The sequence below is a fragment of the Salvelinus alpinus genome, chromosome 18 (assembly GCF_045679555.1).
Source record: "Salvelinus alpinus chromosome 18, SLU_Salpinus.1, whole genome shotgun sequence".
Lineage (NCBI taxonomy): Eukaryota > Metazoa > Chordata > Actinopteri > Salmoniformes > Salmonidae > Salvelinus > Salvelinus alpinus.
Window position 1 is genome coordinate 51,855,793 of NC_092103.1, and position 5,597 is coordinate 51,861,389.

The window sequence follows — 5,597 nt, forward strand, 5'->3', positions numbered from 1 at the left end:
TATACGTCCTGCTACAGCCCAGCCCTGCTACAGCCCAGCACTATACGTCCTGCTACAGCCCAGCACTATACGTCCTGCTACAGCCCAGCACTATACGCCCTGCTACAGCCCAGCACTATACGTCCTGCTACAGCCCAGCCCTGCTACAGCCCAGCACTATACGTCCTGCTACAGCCCAGCACTATACGTCCTGCTACAGCCCAGCACTATACGCCCTGCTACAGCCCAGCACTATACACCCTGCTACAGCCCAGCACTATACGCCCTGCTACAGCCCAGCACTATACGTCCTGCTACAGCCCAGCACTATACGTCCTGCTACAGCCCAGCACTATACGCCCTGCTACAGCCCAGCACTATACGTCCTGCTACAGCCCAGCACTATGCGTCCTGCTACAGCCCAGCCCTGCTACAGCCCAGCACTATACGTCCTGCTACAGCCCAGCACTATACGTCCTGCTACAGCACAGCACTATACGTCCTGCTACAGCCCAGCACTATACGTCCTGCTACAGCCCAGCACTATACGCCCTGCTACAGCCCAGCACTATACAGACTGCTACAGCCCAGCACTATACGTCCTGCTACAGCCCAGCACTATACGTCCTGCTACAGCCCAGCACTATACGTCCTGCTACAGCCCAGCACTATACGCCCTGCTACAGCCCAGCACTATACAGACTGCTACAGCCCAGCACTATACGTCCTGCTACAGCCCAGCACTATACGTCCTGCTACAGCCCAGCCCTGCTACAGCCCAGCACTATAAGTCCTGCTACAGCCCAGCACTATACGTCCTGCTACAGCCCAGCACTATACGTCCTGCTACAGCCCAGCACAATACACCCTGCTACAGCCCAGCACTATACGTCCTGCTACAGCCCAGCACTATACGGCCTGCTACAGCCCAGCACTATACGTCCTGCTACAGCCCAGCACTATACGTCCTGCTACAGCCCAGCCCTGCTACAGCCCAGCACTATACGTCCTGCTACAGCCCAGCACTATACGGCCTGCTACAGCCCAGCACTATACGTCCTGCTACAGCCCAGCACTATACGTCCTGCTACAGCCCAGCCCTGCTACAGCCCAGCACTATACGTCCTGCTACAGCCCAGCACTATACGGCCTGCTACAGCCCAGCACTATACGTCCTGCTACAGCCCAGCACTATACGTCCTGCTACAGCCCAGCACTATACGTCCTGCTACAGCCCAGCACTATACGCCCTGCTACAGCCCAGCACTATACGCCCTGCTACAGCCCAGCACTATACGTCCTGCTACAGCCCAGCACTATACGTCCTGCTACAGCCCAGCACTATACGTCCTGCTACAGCCCAGCCCTGCTACAGCCCAGCACTATACGCCCTGCTACAGCCCAGCACTATACGCCCTGCTACAGCCCAGCACTATACGTCCTGCTACAGCCCAGCCCTGCTACAGCCCAGCACTATACGTCCTGCTACAGCCCAGCACTATACGTCCTGCTACAGCCCAGCACTATACGTCCTGCTACAGCCCAGCACTATACGCCCTGCTACAGCCCAGCACTATACGTCCTGCTACAGCCCAGCACTATACGTCCTGCTACAGCCCAGCACTATACGCCCTGCTACAGCCCAGCACTATACGCCCTGCTACAGCCCAGCACTATACGCCCTGCTACAGCCCAGCACTATACGCCCTGCTACAGCCCAGCACTATACGTCCTGCTACAGCCCAGCACTATACGTCCTGCTACAGCCCAGCACTATACGCCCTGCTACAGCCCAGCACTATACGTCCTGCTACAGCCCAGCCCTGCTACAGCCCAGCACTATACGTCCTGCTACAGCCCAGCCCTGCTACAGCCCAGCACTATACGTCCTGCTACAGCCCAGCACTATACGCCCTGCTACAGCCCAGCACTATACGTCCTGCTACAGCCCAGCACTATACGCCCTGCTACAGCCCAGCACTATACGTCCTGCTACAGCCCAGCACTATACGTCCTGCTACAGCCCAGCACTATACGTCCTGCTACAGCCCAGCACTATACGTCCTGCTACAGCCCAGCACTATACGCCCTGCTACAGCCCAGCACTATACGTCCTGCTACAGCCCAGCACTATACGTCCTGCTACAGCCCAGCACTATACGCCCTGCTACAGCCCAGCACTATACGCCCTGCTACAGCCCAGCACTATACGCCCTGCTACAGCCCAGCACTATACGCCCTGCTACAGCCCAGCACTATACGTCCTGCTACAGCCCAGCACTATACGTCCTGCTACAGCCCAGCACTATACGCCCTGCTACAGCCCAGCACTATACGTCCTGCTACAGCCCAGCCCTGCTACAGCCCAGCACTATACGTCCTGCTACAGCCCAGCCCTGCTACAGCCCAGCACTATACGTCCTGCTACAGCCCAGCACTATACGCCCTGCTACAGCCCAGCACTATACGTCCTGCTACAGCCCAGCACTATACGCCCTGCTACAGCCCAGCACTATACGTCCTGCTACAGCCCAGCACTATACGTCCTGCTACAGCCCAGCCCTGCTACAGCCCAGCACTATACGTCCTGCTACAGCCCAGCCCTGCTACAGCACAGCACTATACGTCCTGCTACAGCCCAGCCCTGCTACAGCACAGCACTATACGTCCTGCTACAGCCCAGCACTATACGTCCTGCTACAGCCCAGCACTATACGTCCTGCTACAGCCCAGCACTATACGTCCTGCTACAGCCCAGCACTATACGTCCTGCTACAGCCCAGCACTATACGCCCTGCTACAGCCCAGCACTATACGCTCTGCTACAGCCCAGCCCTGCTACAGCCCAGCACTATACGTCCTGCTACAGCCCAGCCCTGCTACAGCCCAGCACTATACATCCTGCTACAGCCCAGCACTATACGTCCTGCTACAGCCCAGCCCTGCTACAGCCCAGCACTATACGTCCTGCTACAGCCCAGCACTATACGTCCTGCTACAGCCCAGCACTATACGCCCTGCTACAGCCCAGCACTATACGTCCTGCTACAGCCCAGCCCTGCTACAGCCCAGCACTATACGTCCTGCTAAAGCCCAGCACTATACGTCCTGCTACAGCCCAGCACTATACGTCCTGCTACAGCCCAGCACTATACGCCCTGCTACAGCCCAGCACTATACACCCTGCTACAGCCCAGCACTATACGCCCTGCTACAGCCCAGCACTATACGTCCTGCTACAGCCCAGCACTATACGTCCTGCTACAGCCCAGCACTATACGCCCTGCTACAGCCCAGCACTATACGTCCTGCTACAGCCCAGCCCTGCTACAGCCCAGCACTATACGTCCTGCTACAGCCCAGCACTATACGTCCTGCTACAGCCCAGCACTATACGTCCTGCTACAGCCCAGCACTATACGTCCTGCTACAGCCCAGCACTATACGTCCTGCTACAGCCCAGCACTATACGCCCTGCTACAGCCCAGCACTATACAGACTGCTACAGCCCAGCACTATACGTCCTGCTACAGCCCAGCACTATACGTCCTGCTACAGCCCAGCACTATACGTCCTGCTACAGCCCAGCACTATACGCCCTGCTACAGCCCAGCACTATACAGACTGCTACAGCCCAGCACTATACGTCCTGCTACAGCCCAGCACTATACGTCCTGCTACAGCCCAGCCCTGCTACAGCCCAGCACTATAAGTCCTGCTACAGCCCAGCACTATACGTCCTGCTACAGCCCAGCACTATACGTCCTGCTACAGCCCAGCACAATACACCCTGCTACAGCCCAGCACTATACGTCCTGCTACAGCCCAGCACTATACGGCCTGCTACAGCCCAGCACTATACGTCCTGCTACAGCCCAGCACTATACGTCCTGCTACAGCCCAGCCCTGCTACAGCCCAGCACTATACGTCCTGCTACAGCCCAGCACTATACGGCCTGCTACAGCCCAGCACTATACGTCCTGCTACAGCCCAGCACTATACGTCCTGCTACAGCCCAGCACTATACGTCCTGCTACAGCCCAGCACTATACGCCCTGCTACAGCCCAGCACTATACGCCCTGCTACAGCCCAGCACTATACGTCCTGCTACAGCCCAGCACTATACGTCCTGCTACAGCCCAGCACTATACGTCCTGCTACAGCCCAGCCTGGCCTGTATTATATTAAACCTGGCCTGTATTATATTAAATCTGGCCTGTATTATATTAGACGTGGCCTGTATTATAATAGACCTGGTCTGTAGACCTGGCCTGTAATTAAATAGACCTAGCCTGTATTATAATAGACCTGGCCTGTATTATAATAGGCCTGGTCTGTATTGTTATAGACCTGTCTGTGTTATAATAGACCTGTCCTGTATTATAATATACCTGGCCTGTATTATAATAGACCAGGTCTGTAGACCTGTCCTCTACAGTAATATACCTGGCCTGTATTATAATAGACCTGGGCTGTATTATAATAGACCTGGCATGTTTTATAATAGACCTGACCTGTAGACCTGGCCTGGATTATAATAGACCTGGCCTGTATTGTAATTGACCTGGCCTGTATTATAAAATACCTGGTCTGTATTATAATAGACCTGACCTGTATTAAACTAGACGTGACCAATAGACCTGGCCTGTATTATAATAGACCTGGCCTGTATTGAAATAGACCTGGTCTGTTTTATAATAGACTAGGTCTGTATTATTATAATAGACCTGACATGTATTATACTAGACCTGGCCTGTAGACCTGGCCTGTATAATAATAGATCTGGCCTTTATTAAAAAAGACCTGGCCTGTATTATAATAGCCCTGGCCTGTATTATAATATACCTAGTCTGTATTATAACAGACCTGGTCGGTATTATAATAGACCTGGTCTATATTATAATAGACCTGGCCTGTATTATAATAGACCTGGCCTATATTATAATAGACCTGGCCTGTAGACCTGTCCTGTATTATCATAGACATGGCCTGTATTATAATAGACCTGGCCTGTAGACCTGGCCTGTATTATAATAGACCTGGTCTGTATTCTAATAGACCTGACCTGTATTTTAATTGACCTGGCCTGTATTATAATAGACCTGGCCTGTAGACCTGGCATGCGATTATAATAGAACTGTCCTGTAGACCTGGCCTGTATTAAAATAAACCTGGCCTGTATTATAATATACCTGGACTGTATTATTATATACCTGGCCTGTATTTTACTAGACCTGGCCTGTAGACCTAGCCTGTATAATAATAGACCAGACCTGTATAATAATAGACCTTGCCTGTACTATAATAGAGCCGGACTTTATTATAATAGACCTTTCCAGTATATAAATAGACCTGGCCTGTATTAAAATAGACCTGACCTGTATTATAATATACCTGGTCTGTATTATAGTAGACCTGGCCTGTATTATAATATACCTGTTCTGTATTATAGTAGACCTGGCCTGTATTATAATACACTTGGTCTGTATTATAATAGACCTGGCCTGTAGACCTGTCCTTTATTATACTAGACAGGGCCAGTATAATAATAGACCTGGTCTGTAGACCTGTCCTTTACTGTAATATACCTGGCCTGTGTCGTACAATCCTGGCCTG